We start from the raw sequence: 15,514 nt of genomic DNA, 5'->3' as shown, positions 1-15,514 counted from the left end.
ATCATTTGAAACATTGTGGCCAACCCATTTGAAATTCACATGGCACACGCCTAATAAAAGGGTTTGGGACCAAGTTCCTATCATGTTGGACCATCCTATACTCTGTCTAAATTTGCAGGCATTACAACTGTAACCGTACTATTGAACAATTGTGGCTTTGGATAAGCTTTGGTTACAAGAAAACGAGTAATGGAGTTTATTCCAGGTTATGATTTCTGGTCCATGCTATGTGGAAGTGTTACTTCACCTGAATTTCTCACCAATTGTTGGTCCATATTTTTCAAGGGCTACAAGGTCCTCACCCTAGACCTAAGCCTGTATAAGCTAGCTGTGGAAATTCTCTTACCATTCACATTCTCATCATAATTTTCAATGATTTGATATTGTTAGATTTAATTCACTTTAATAATAGTTGGTGTTTAACATCAATTGATTGTGTTGATATTTGAAAATATATAGTGTTGAGAATATTTGTATATAGAATGGACCCACATCGACTATATCATGTAATTAGTTGTAATCTCTCTCTATATAATAAAGTCTCTGTAGTGTTTTTAAAGACACAGAGTTTAACCTAAATGTCTCTTAGTCTCTCCTAATTCAATATGGTATATAGAGCCTACTAAGAGACAACTCTTCGCCGTGCTTTACCCGGTTGACCCACTGTCTTCCGGTGAGAATATTTTTTTTGCAAACCGTGTCATCACTTTGGTTTGCCTCTCACTTCTCAAAATTCTCAGGTAAAATCACCTTGCCGCCCGATTCAGCCATTTTTCCCAGCCGCCCCACTCGGCTCCCTCCATCGGTCACAGATCCGGTCTCTGTTTTTCATCTCGACTCTCGAAAATTTGTGCTTCAGATCAAAAAACCCTGATTTTGTTTCTTTAAGCCATGGGAGATGTTGATTCCATCTCGTTTACTAAAGTTCCGCTTATCCCATGTGAAAAACTAACCGGATCAGTCAACTACAACATATGGGCTCGTGCTGTCGATATGTGGTTTCATGGTCAGGGATATGAAGATCACCTAACCACAAAATTGGTTGATGTTGCCGTCGCAAAACTCGCTAAATGGAAGAAAACGGACGTCTCTCTGTGTACTGTGTTATGGTTTTCCATCGCACCTAACCTCCAAGCGCAGTATCAAGCCTTCTCCACTTGCAATGAGGTTTGGAAAAAGGTTAAGAAAGTCTTCTCCAACAACGTTCATTGTCTATACAGTGTCATCCTCAAACTCGACACAGTGAAGTTGCAAAATATGGATATGCAAGCCTATCTGAGTAAACTTGATGCCTTGAAAGCGAGTTACGAAACCCTCATGCCTTATGCAAAATATGCAACAGCTCATTCCGAACAACTAAGTAAATTTTTCATGGTCATGGCACTTAAGAGACTACCACCCGAACTCGAGTCCGTTTGTAATCAGATTTTATCAGGTACTACTGTTCCTAACTATGATGCAGTTAGTGAACAACTGTTGCGCTTGGCTACACCTCATGCATTTGGTCCGGTTTCCCCTCCATCTATTGTTGCTCCGACACCAGGTGACATTGTTGCCCTTGCATCTCTTGGAAACAATCAAAATAGGCTTCGAGGAGGGTCATCCAACTCCAAACCTCGTCCCAAGTGTGATCATTGTAACCGGCTTGGACATACTATCGACCGTTGCTGGAAGTTACATGGCAGACCTCCACGCTAGGTAAATGCAGCTCAAATTGACAACCCAGACACTATGCAAACTTTACCTTCTCTTAAGAGTCCTACGCCAAGCTACGAGGATTTTCTCAAGTGGTGTCAGACTAATCAGACCTCTGGTTCCACGACTTCGGTTGCACACACTGGTCATTCATCTGTTTGCTTCTCTCAACCGTTTCCTATTGGTCCTTGGGTCCTCGATTCTGGTGCGTCTGATCATGTTATCGGTAATAAAAGTCTTTTTTCTTCCCTCTATACCTCTGGTTTCTTACCGAGTATAACTTCCGCAAATGGTTCTCAAACCCGATCCCAAGGGATTGGTACTGTCCAAATTTTACCATCTCTCTCTGTTACTTCTGTCCTATATGTACCTAATTGCCCATTTAATTTACTGTCAGTCAGTCGTTTAACTCGTTCCCTTAATTGTTCTATCACCTTTATTGATAGTAATGTTACTCTATAGGATCGGAGTTTGGGACAGACGATTGGCGTCGGATGTGAGTCTCAAGGCCTCTACTACTTCTCTATGTCATCTACCACATGCTCCACCACAGATTCTCCGCTCATTATACATGCGCAGTTAGGTCATCCAGGTCTTCCCAAGCTACAAAAGTTGGTGCCTAGTCTATCTAAATTGTCCACTTTACATTGTGAGTCTTGTTAGTTAGGGAAATGTACTCGTAGTCACTTTCCTGATCGAGTCAATAAACGGGCTACGTCCCCTTTTGCTTTAGTTCACTCCGATGTTTGGGATCCCTCGCGTACCGTGTCTACTTTTGAGTCCAGATATTTTGTAACTTTTATTGATGATTTTTCACGTTGCACATGGCTATTTTTAATGAAGAACAGATCTGAATTGTTTTCTATTTTTGAACAATTTTATCGAGAAATAAGAACCCAATTTGGCTTGTCTATTCGTACCTTAAGAAGTGACAATGCACGTGAATATTTATCCCAACAGTTTCAAACTTTTATGTCATCCAATGGTATTCTTCACCAAGCATCTTTCCCTCATACACCCCAACAAAATGGGGTAGCCGAACGCAAAAATCGGCATCTTGTAGAAACCACTCGGACCCTACTTCTCCATGGTAATGTTCCTCTCCGTTTTTGGGGGGATGCGGTGCTCACGACATGTTACCTCATAAATCGCATGCCCTCATCTGTCCTTAATAATAAAATCCCTCATTCAATCTTGTTTCCAAACTCTCCTCTCCATCAAATTCCTCCTCGAGTATTCGGGTTAACGTGTTTTGTACACAATCTCTCCCCTGGTCTTGATAAACTAGCAGCTCGATCACTAAAGTGTGTCTTTCTTGGTTATCATCGTTCCCAAAAGGGTTATCGTTGTTATTCTCATACTCTACTGTTAGTTGTAATTTTAAGTGTCGGGTTTTTGTTATCGTATCCACAGGGATTGTAAGATATCACCGCCGTTCGATGGTTGTATTTATCTTAGCTTAAGTAACACAGGGGGTTTTGGTTTTAATCACGTTATCTTGCATAAAAAGGTAATACAATGCGGTAAAAGTTTGATTTGAATATGTGAGAAATATTGCCAAAGTTAGGGTTCAACGATCACTTTGCATGTATTTGTTCGGTCAACAATCTTATAAACTCCTTTAGATGATAAATTATTTCACAAAGTCCTCCCAATGTGTTTCTCTCGAACACACATTGTGAGTTTTCCCATTTTGATCGATTGTTTATCTCTAACACAACCTATCAAAATGACAACTTTTTGGTTCAACCTTATGGTGAACAAAATCATTCATTACTATCTCTAGCTAACAAACAAGATTGGATGAAAACCTAGGTTAAGAGTTGGTAAACATCTCTCGATCATAAACCAACACAAAGAGTTTTGAATAAGAATAAAGTTTTCATCATATATTCACCATTAAAGAGTTTACACATGAAGATCCTTACATTTACACACAAAGCTAATGATCATCTACATCTAACCTTGACAAATGGAGGACTTAGCTACTCATTTTCATGGTAGCTTGGTCGGCAAGTTTCGGAAGAAGGTTGATCAACATCCGAGTCGAATAATCGAGATTGGATGGGAATCCACCTTCTTTTTGTAAAAGATGGTTAAGAGATGAAGAGAAATGAAATTTAGGGCACAAAAGCTTCTAAGAACAATGCTGTAAAAATATCTAGAAAAAGTGCAAAAGTATGGAAAACTAGGTATGGCTCCAAAAAGTGGCACTTGCTACTTATAGAGCTGTACTGGGCTGTCATGCTCGCTAGGCGAGCAGAATGGCTCGCCTAGCGAGGGTCTATTTGAGGCACATGAGGCACCTGCGCCCAGAGAAACAGCCTATCTCAGACTGTCATGTTCGCCTAGCGAACAAAACCTTCGCCTAGCGAAGGACACGCTTCAACCTTCGCCCCAGCGAGGTTGAGAGGTTTTGCTACTGGAATGCTCGCTGGGAACTCGCTAGAGCCTCGCCTAGCGAGTGAGTGTTGGCTGCGCTTTTCACCAAGTCTGGAAGCGTTCGCTGCAACGTTCGCTGGAAGCTCGCCTAGCGAGTTTGGTCATGTTTGCCACTGTAAAATCTTGGAGCATTTCGCTGGACCCTCGCTAGACGCTCGCCTAGCGAGTGCTTCGCCACAGACCTCGCCTAGCGAGCAAGCTGATGAATGCTTGTTTTATTTGGTTCCTTTGCCAACTTTCTTGTGTCTTCATTTTCAATTATTTCATGCCTTCTTCCTGCACAATAACACACAAATCAAAGGTACCAAGATCGTTTATCAATGTATTGCATTTCATCTAAAACAAAGGTGGTTTTGACAATTTAGCAAGGAAATGGAGTGAAAGATGCCCATATTTGATAGCTCAAATAAGCACTTTTGGGTATCTAACAACTCTCCCCAACTAGATTCTTGCTTGTCCTCAAGCAAAGTATGCCTCTTGAAGGACAAGAGGATTTGCTTTAAGAAAATGGTTTCTCCGAAGTTGGATAAAACGACTCAAACACAAGCGAATAAGCATATACAAGTTTCCAACGGTTCGAATAAAATAATACACAAGAACTAAAACTTAATAGCTATGCGAAATATTTATCTATCTACAACAATATTATTCTGAATGAATCACCCTATCTCTCCTCTTCGAATAAGGAATGAAGAATTTACGCGTTTGCAACCGCGGGAATAATCTCACTCTCTAACAAATAATGAAGAAATCAATTCGATTCATACAATGTCTAACAATTATAAATGGTAATGTGGAAGCACGAAGATCACTAAGGGCTTTTCGGTTGAAGCTTGGTCAGGTTAACAAACAAGGGTCATTTCTAAGGCCATTGAAAACGAAATTGCCGATGCAAAAGAGACATTCACTGTACATTATTCACACATCTCGACTTCGTTCCATTTGTTTCTCATTTGAAACCTTCACAACTCTTATTTCACAACTCAATTTTTATTTTTCACTATTTTTCTTCCAAGCAAGCATTCATTTTCATTCTTTCTATTTTTGTTCTTTTCTTTCACATCATATTTACAAAACAGATGTTTCTTTTCTATATTTTTATTTTCAATGCTTGCTTGTTTTTTCATTTTTTTTTCAAGAGTTGTGGTACTTACCGATTCTCCCCAACTTATTTCTTACTCACCCTAAGTGAATGCTCTTAACTTTTTACGGCAAAAGAACAATAATCAAGATTTTCCGGGTTGTAAAAAAAGATTTTTGAAATCTCGCTTTATTTCAAGCAGAGATTCAACTGTTTAAGCTCAAAGGGGTTAACGAATACTCTCTCTGCTCACAGGTAAGTTGTTTTTGGATGTAGTTGTGCTCGATAGAAAACAAGTGCCTTGATCATTTCTAATTGCTTCCACATATTCAAAATAATAAAAGACAAAGCATGAATCAAATGAATCAACAAAACTTATTAGAATCCAGCATTTAAGTGTACAATAGAGGTTTCCTCACAATTTGTGATTTTAAGTTCTAGATGAAACATTCATTCAATTATGTTGCAAAAAGACAATATTCAATTTACCAAAAAGAGTAAAGTTCTTAATGCATTCTAAAATTCTAGCCGGAGGTAACCATGTACCTTAGCCTTATTCACTTGTTTATTCTTATCATTGCCATCCAAGCTCGGATGCACCTTCATTGGGTACTTCTTTGAGGAGCAACCAATCTAGAGGGTTTGCCACTCAATCAACCAAAAATTTATTAAAACAACAAAATTTAAAACAGAAATAATAATATAAACTTCAAAATTTAAATTTGTTCGTGGGGGACAAAACACCCCAAAAGTACAAAACCAAAGTCAAAATACAGAATCCGAAAATACAATAGAAATAAACATAAAAACTGAAAAATACAATAACTTAACCCTCCAAGGGCTCAGAATCCTCCTCGCTACCGGCCTCAGAACCGGTAGCCTCCTCCTCATCATCATCAGCTGCACCACCAGAAGACGCACCAGCGCCCGCCCCCTCACCATACACAGGCCTGTCCACAGGCCAGTTGGCGTTAAGCAGAAACTGCTCACGCGTCATCAAGGCATGAGCACCACTTCCCTGCAGCTGTAACCGCTGCATAGAGTCGTGCATATCTATCATGGCACGCTGGGTTGCCGCCATCCATTCAAAACTGTAATCGCACACAGCTTGCAGGTAGGGATCTGGTCCAGGAGTAGAAGTACCAGGACCATCAGAAGCCCGGGTACTCTCTGCAGCTGCACTGCCTCTGGCATTCTTGGCCCTGTAATATTTGGCCACGTACCGGTCATCGATAGGCGACGGGATCCTTACCTGACCCCGAGACGGTAGTTTCACCTTTGCCTGAATGCACAAACTCATGATCAAGCACGGGAAAGCTAGGGGATAATTCACACGAGCCCCCGACTTTAGCCCGCTCTCAATCACGGACTTAAGCTCATTAGCGATGATCCTCGCCACATCGATCTGGACGTTGGAGAGGATACTGTGAACCAAATGTGCCACTGGGATCGGCACTGTAGAAGTGTGGGACTTTGGCTGGATGTTTGTCAGAACCAAAAGCAGTATCAGTTGAGCCATGGGAGTCATGTCCTCCCTATGATACCTCATTGGAACCCCAAATGGGTTCAGCTCAACAGATTTCCCTCTTAATAGCAGGGCGGCAGCAATGACTTCAACATCTCGGTGAAGCCGTAAATCAGTGTGGTATGTGTCTCTTTCCTCAGCTCCCAACTGGAGCGGCTCACCAAGGACTCGGTTAATGGCATCCCTATCAAATGCAACTGGACGGCCGACCACTCTAGATATCCAAGTAAAGGGCTCGTCGTCATCAGGCAGTGCGTTTGCATAAAACTCACGCACCGTTGCTATGTCATAATGCTCAAGTGGGGAAATTAACCGATCCCACTTCATAGTGTCTATCAACCCGACAAATGCTCTGTTTGTGCCTTGGGGGTTGATGAGGAATCGCTTCTCCGGAAGAATTTTCCGTTTCTCCAAAGCAATGTACCTGGCGGCCTGCTTCGGGCCGACAAATTTGTCGTTATCAAATTGGATCGTTACTGGACGGGAAGTGCTCGTTCCCTTCCTCTTCTTTGAATTTCCAGACCTTGATTCCATCTGCAAAATATAAAAGGAAACAACACACACCAAACAGATTAGACAGCAAAACCAAAATTTAAAGAACTGTCATGCTCGCTGCTGCTTCGCCTAGCGAAGTGGCAGCGAACGCTCGCCCCTGGTTCGCCTAGCGAGTGCTAGCGAACCTTACGGGTTTTTGGGTTCTGCAGCATTTTCAGAGAAATCTTCCCAAAACCCGCATTCTAATGGTTTCAATTTCAGAACCTAATGATTTATCAATTAAACGAACGTTCTATGCTATTGGGGATTACACATTTACATGCAAAACCTAAAATCCCCAATTGCAAAACCTAAAATCCCACATGCAAACCTAAAGTTTCCCATACCACAACTCATCCTAATTGACATCCAAATCGGAAATAACAGAGTTCAAACATACAGAAAATGTAGTAGGGCAAACCTTAGTTACACGGATTGATTGAAATGTGAAGTGGAGTAGGGTTTGCAATCTTCCAAATAGGGATTGAGTGTTAGTGAGAGAGATGAAAATGAGAGAGTGTGGAGAGTGCTCGGTTAAAATTTTCCTCAGCAGAGTTGAAAAACAGAAAAGTTGTGTTTGGGCCAAAATGAGTGCCCTGCTGAGATTTTTAATAAGTGCTGTCATGCAGCGCTCGCTGCTGCTTCGCCTAGCGAGCAGCTAGCGAATCAGCTCGCTACTGCCTCGCCTAGCGAGCAGCAAGCGAGCATGACAGCAATTGCCTTTTCAAAGGCAGCAGTTCAGGTTCATTCAGCAAGGTGCTAGCACTTCGAATCCCATCACAACACACAGAAAAAGCAGTAAATACTTACAATGTTGGGGTGCCTCCCAACAAGCGCTTGTTTAACGTCGGCTAAGCTCGACGGTGTGATGCTCACAGAGGAGCATCCAACGGAATTGCACAGCTCTCGCGATCCACATGACCGCCGAGATAAACTTTCAATCGTTGGCCATTCACGGTCCAACTATCTTTCTTGTCCATGTCTTCAATGACAATAGCCCCGTACTCCTTCAACTCTTTCACCCGAAATGGCCCGGACCATTTTGATTTCAACTTCCCGGGAAACAATTTCAACCTGGAGTTGAACAATAGGACAAACTGTTCGGGCACAAATTCTTTGCTTCGGAGCTTCTTGTCGTGGTACTTTTTTTCCTTTTCTTTGTACAACCAACTTGAGTGATATGCGGCATTGCGCATCTCTTTCAACTCAAGTAGTTGCACCTTTCTTTTGTCACCGGCCAACTCATTTTCAAAATTTAAATATTTCAGGGCCCACAAGGCTTTGTGCTCCAATTCAACCGGCAAATGGCAAGTTTTACCAAACACCAATTGAAAGGGAGTTAGGCCAATTGGAGCTTTAAAGGCGGTACGGTATGCCCATAACGCCTCATCCAATTTTTGGGACCACTCCTTTTTTGAATTAGACACAGTTTTTTCGAGAATTCTCTTAATCTCTCGATTAGAGACCTCGGCTTGCCCATTCGCCTGTGGGTGATACGGAGTTGTCACCCTATGTGATACACCGTAATGTTTTAAAATGCTTTCCAACGGTGCATTACAAAAGTGTGACCCTCCGTCACTTATCAACACTCGGGGGGTTCCGAAACGGGAAAATATGTTTTTCTTCAAAAATTTTATCACCGTTTTTGCGTCCGCCCGAGGTGAGGCAATCGCCTCAACCCACTTAGAAACGTAGTCGACTGCGACAAGCATATACTCGTTCCCATAAGAGGGCGGGAATGGTCCTACAAAATCGATGCCCCAACAATCAAATACTTCGACTTCTTGTATATTCTGGAGAGGCATCTCATCTCTCTTACCTATCCCACTGCTTCTCTGGCAACTATCACAACTTTGCGCATGGGTGTGTGCGTCTTTGAAAATGGTGGGCCAATAAAATCCCGATTGGAGGATTTTAGTGGCCATTCTCACCTCATTATAGTGTCCGCCGTAAGGCGAGTTGTGACAATGCCAAAGGATGCTCTGCGCTTCATCGCCAGTGACGCATCTCCTTAATAGGTTATCACTAACCAACTTAAACAAGTACGGGTCATCCCAAACATAATACTTTGCATCCGAAAGAAACTTCCTTTTTTGGTTCGAAGTTAGGTCGGGAGGCACAAAACCACTAGCCTTGTGGTTCGCAAAGTCTGCAAACCACGGCCTAACTTGAACTTTAAACAGTTTTTCATCAGGAAATTCTTCCCGGATTTCCTTCTCAGACGCTGTAACCTCCACATTCACTAAGCGGGATAAATGATCCGCCACCAAATTTTCCGACCCCTTCTTGTCTTTGATTTCCACATCAAATTCTTGTAACAAGAGGATCCAACGGATGAGCCTTTGCTTCGAATCCGGTTTGGTTAGCAGATATTTAATCGCCGCGTGGTCGGTATACACTACGACTTTAGACCCTATAAGATAAGACCTAAACTTTTCTAGCGCATACACTATTGCAAGTAGTTCTTTTTCCGTAGTGGCATAGTTTATTTGAGCCTCGTTAAGAACCTTACTTGCATAATGTATCGCATGAAATTTTTTATCTTTTCTTTGGCCAAGTACCGCTCCAACTGCGTAGTCGCTCGCATCACACATTAGTTCAAAATTTTCATTCCAATTGGGAGCGACTATTATTGGAGCGGTAACCAATTTTTCTTTTAAAGTTTCGAAAGCTTGCAAACAATCATCGGTTAAGAGAAATACCTGGTCCTTAGCGAGCAAATTGCTCAAAGGCTTAGCCACCTTTGAGAAGTCCTTGATAAAGCGCCGATAGAACCCGGCGTGCCCCAAAAAGCTACGGATGCCCTTCACATTCACCGGAGGAGGTAATTTTTCTATCACTTCAACCTTAGCTCTATCCACTTCAAGCCCCCTTCTAGAGACTTTGTGGCCTAGCACGATCCCCTCGGTCACCATGAAGTGACACTTCTCCCAATTAAGCACCAAATTGGTCTTCACACATCTTTCCAACACCGTTTTCAAGTTTGCCAAGCATAGACTAAAAGACCCACCAAATACCGAGAAATCATCCATGAAGACTTCCATTGTTTTCTCTATCAGATCGGAAAAAATGGCTTGCACACATCGTTGGAAAGTCGCCGGTGCATTGCACAGCCCAAAGGGCATTTTTCGGTATGTGAACACTCCAAACGGACACGTGAAAGCCGTCTTCTCATGATCGGTCGGGTCAACCGTAATTTGGTTGTACCCGGAGTAGCCGTCCAAAAAACAATAGTATTGTTGGCCCGAGAGTCTTTCGAGCATTTGATCCATGAATGGGAGTGGAAAATGGTCCTTTCGAGTCGCGGTATTCAACCGCCTATAATCAATACACATTCTCCACCCCGTTGCAACTTTAGTAGGGATCAATTCATCCTTGTCATTTCGGATTACGGTAATTCCACCCTTCTTCGGAACCACGTGCACAGGACTAACCCACGGACTATCCGAGATCGGGTAAATCATCCCCGCATCCAACAGCTTTACAACTTCCTTTCGAACAACCTCCTTCATGGTAGGATTTAAGCGGCGTTGTGGTTGAGCTACCGGCTTGAAATCCTCTTCCATCAAAATCTTGTGCATATAATAGGAGGGACTAATTCCTTTTAGATCGGAAAGAGTCCAACCCATGGCTTCTTGATTTGTTTTTAGCACGGTGATCAGACGGGCTTCTTCTTCATTTGTCAAAAGGTTGCTTATGATGACCGGCTTTGCCTCGGTCTCATCTAGGAATACATATTTCAAAGTAGAGGGTAGTATTTTCAATTCAATAGGCGCTTTTTCGTCAATAACCTCCTTCTTCAAGTCTTCTTCCTCTACTTCCCACGGTTGTAGGTCGTCTAAACTATCAAGTTCCTTTAAGCATTCCTCAAGAGCTAGCTCTTCTTCAACGGTGAAAACCTCCAATGAGTCGTCAAGAGCTAACTCCATAGGAGATATCTCATGAATATGCTTTGAAACTTCCAAAATAGCGTCTTCGGTCACATCGATGCGAAAGCTATCATTTCTATCTTTTGAGTGCTTCATTGCTTCGAATAGATCGAATGTTACTTCCTCATTTTGGACTCTGACCTTCATTAAACCGTCATCAACATCTATCATCATTCGCGCGGTCTTCATGAATGGTCGGCCCAAGATGAGCGGAGCATCATCATCTTCCTCCATATCAATAACAATAAAATCGACCGGGAAAAAGAATTTGTCGACTTTAACCAAAACATCTTGGGCTACCCCATGAGGATGGGTTGTCGACTTATCCGCCAATTGCAACGTCATTCGGATGGACTTAATTTTGATGTTGCCAAGCCTCTTTATAATAGACAACGGTATAAGATTAATGCTCGACCCCAAGTCAATTAGTCCCTTCCCGACATAGATATCTCCAATTTTAACTGGCAAAGTAACTCTTCCCGGATCAACCTCTTTTTTTGGAAGCGTCCTTTGAATAATGGCACTACAGCTCGCATCAAGGACGATGGTCTCCGGTTCCGTATACCTCCGCTTTTTTGTAAGTATGTCCTTCATGAACTTGGCATACTTGGGCATTTGCTCCAAGGCTTCAGCAAACGGAATGTTTATTTGTAATTGTTTAAAAATATCCATGATCCGGGTGTAATGCCGTTCATTCTCTCTTTTGGACGGGGCATGAGGATAAGGTAGGTTTTGGATTGGAGTAGTGCTCACTACCTCCTTTCCCTTTGCAACTCTAGCACTTCTCCATCTAGGCTTTTTCACTTCCTCCCCCCTTACTTCATCAATCGTATTTTTCTCAATCTCCACACTTTTTCTTCTTTTCAACTTCACCATTCTTTTCATTATTTTCAACTTCTTCCTCCTTACTCCACTCCCCCACTTCACCATCAACATTTTCCTCCAATATTTCCTCCTCATTTTCTTTCTTTTTCTCTCTTTGTTCACTCTCAACTCTTTTGTTATTCTCACTCATCAACTCCTTCCCACTTCTCGTTGTGACCGCCTTACAATGCTCCTTAGGATTTGTTTGCGTATTTGCCGAAAAGGAAGGACCAGTTTGTTGTTCCGCGAGTTGCTTAGCAAGTTGCCCAACTTGAGTCTCGAGATTTTTTATGGCCGCGTCGTTGCTTTTTTGATTCGCCATTGACATTTGCATGAATTGCGTCAATGTGTCTTCCAACTTAGAAGTTACGACCGGCGGTTGTTGAGGTATATAAGGATTTTAGGGAGGGTTTTGACGGCTAGAAGAACCACCTCCATAACCTTGGTTATGGTAATAGTTACTCCTAGGTTGGAACCCTTGGTTCCCTTGGTAATGTTGTTGTTGATTTTGAGGGTGCGGTTGATAAGGTTGTTGTTGTTGTTGTCTCGGTTGGTAGTCCCTTTGGTTTGCCATGTAGTTTACATCTTCGAATCCCGGAGGTGGACAGAATCCGGTGTCATGCTCACCTTTACAAAGCTCACAACAAGCTATTTGTTTAGCTTTAGACGATTCTCTCAACTCTTTAATTTGTTGCGTTAAGAGTTCCACTTGTTGTGAGATGAGTTTGTTTTGGGCAAGGATGGCATCGTTCGTCCCTAGGTCAAGCACTCCCGGCTTCTTCAAAGAGTTGCCTCGACTTTGACTCTGAAGATCATTTAGAGCCATTCGATTTATAATGTTTGTAGCTTCTTCGGCACTTTTTGACAATAAAGAGCCACCCGAGGTAGCATCCAACAACGTCTTGCAATTTGGTTGAAGTCCATTTTTGAAGATATGGATTTGAGTCAATTCATCAAATCCATGCCCTTTACATTTCCTAAGCATGGACTTGAATCTTTCCCACGCTTCATTTAAGGATTCATTGATTCCTTGTGCAAACACCGAGATGGCCGTCTTTGATTCCATGAACCGATTATGGGAGAAGAATCTTTCGATAAACTTTTCTTCTAACACGTTCCAGTCTGTCATTACGGCTGGTGTTTGGTCTAAGTACCAATCTTTTGCTTTGCCGAGCAAAGCGTGGGGAAATAATCTTCGGAACAACGGGAGCTCCTGAGCCTGATCCACTCCGGCCGCCAATGCTATCTCATAAAATTTTGTGAGAAAAGCAAAGGGATCTTCATGGTCTATTCTAGTGAATGGACTTCCATATAATAAATTGAGAGTTCCCGTTTTCATCTCAGCTTGCCTTCCCGTGTGGTTGGCAAACTGAGCGGTGTTTCTTGGACTGTTTATGCATGGAGTAGAAATAGGTGGTGGTGGTGGCTCCATGTTAGGTATGAATGGTGGTGGATTTGTGGTAGAAGAACTTTCTCCTAGCTCTTGACGTTGTCTAGCCTGTTGCCTCCTACGTCTCGTTTTGCTATTGTTCCTCCTTGCGGTTCTTTCGATCTCGGGATCAAAAAGAAGTTCGTCCACATGGATTTGCCCTCGCATAAAACGTAAGCTGCACACTAAACCAAACAGATTACAAGCACAAGTCAAAAATTCGAAAGCTAAAAATTAAGCAACCATTACGATGCTCGCAATATCAATTTACAATCCCCGACAACGGTGCCATTTTGTTAGTTGTAATTTTAAGTGTCGGGTTTTTGTTATCGTATCCACAGGGATTGTAAGATATCACCGCCGTTTGATGGTTGTATTTATCTTAGCTTAAGTAACACAGGGGGTTTTGGTTTTAATCACGTTATCTTGCATAAAAAGGTAATACAATGCGGTAAAAGTTTGATTTGAATATGTGAGAAATATTGCCAAAGTTAGGGTTCAACGATCACTTTGCATGTATTTGTTCGGTCAACAATCTTATAAACTCCTTTAGATGATAAATTATTTCACAAAGTCCTCCCAATGTGTTTCTCTCGAACACACATTGTGAGTTTTCCCATTTTGATCGATTGTTTATCTCTAACACAACCTATCAAAATGACAACTTTTTGGTTCAACCTTATGGTGAACAAAATCATTCATTACTATCTCTAGCTAACAAACAAGATTGGATGAAAACCTAGGTTAAGAGTTGGTAAACATCTCTCGATCATAAACCAACACAAAGAGTTTTGAATAAGAACAAAGTTTTCATCATATATTCACCATTAAAGAGTTTACACATGAAGATCCTTACATTTACACACAAAGCTAATGATCATCTACATCTAACCTTGACAAATGGAGGACTTAGCTACTCATTTTCATGGTAGCTTGGTCGGCAAGTTTCGGAAGAAGGTTGATCAACATCCGAGTCGAATAATCGAGATTGGATGGGAATCCACCTTCTTTTTGTAAAAGATGGTTAAGAGATGAAGAGAAATGAAATTTAGGGCACAAAAGCTTCTAAGAACAATGCTGTAAAAATATCTAGAAAAAGTGCAAAAGTATGGAAAACTAGGTATGGCTCCAAAAAGTGGCACTTGCTACTTATAGAGTTGTAATGGGCTGTCATGCTCGCTAGGCGAGCAGAATGACTCGCCTAGCGAGGGTCTATTTGAGGCACATGAGGCACCTGCGCCTAGAGAAACAGCCTATCTCAGACTGTCATGTTCGCCTAGCGAACAAAACCTTCGCCTAGCGAAGGACACGCTTCAACCTTCGCCTCAGCGAGGTTGAGAGGTTTTGCTACTGGAATGCTCGCTGGGAACTCACTAGAGCCTCGCCTAGCGAGTGAGTGCTGGCTGCGCTTTTCACCAAGTCTGGAAGCGTTCGCTGCAATGTTCGCTGGAAGCTCGCCTAGCGAGTTTGGTCATGTTTGCCACTGTAAAATCCTGGAGCATTTCGCTGGACCCTCGCTAGACGCTCGCCTAGCGAGTGCTTCGCCACAGACCTCGCCTAGCGAGCAAGCTGATGAATGCTTGTTTTATTTGGTTCCTTTGCCAACTTTCTTGTGTCTTCATTTTCAATTATTTCATGCCTTCTTCCTGCACAATAACACACAAATCAAAGGTACCAAGATCGTTTATCAATGTATTGCATTTCATCTAAAACAAAGGTGGTTTTGACAATTTAGCAAGGAAATGGAGTGAAAGATGCCCATATTTGATAGCTCAAATAAGCACTTTTGGGTATCTAACATCTACAACGATACCTCATATCGGCCGATGTTACCTTCTTCGAGTCTGTTCCATATTTCGGGTCCTACCCAGTATCTCTGGAACCTCTTCAAGAAAGTACTCCCACACCTTTTCCGACAGTTATTAATGTCCCGCCTACCATTATCCCCCACCAGTCTATGGCTCCTGACCCCCTACTTCTCGACCACTTCAAACATATCAGCGTCGTCGCCCAAC

This window comes from Lathyrus oleraceus, chromosome 3 (genome assembly GCF_024323335.1).
Source record: "Lathyrus oleraceus cultivar Zhongwan6 chromosome 3, CAAS_Psat_ZW6_1.0, whole genome shotgun sequence".
Taxonomy (NCBI): Eukaryota; Viridiplantae; Streptophyta; class Magnoliopsida; order Fabales; family Fabaceae; genus Lathyrus; species Lathyrus oleraceus.
The sequence above is the reverse complement of the archived record's forward strand: the minus strand, read 5'-3'. Positions refer to the sequence as shown.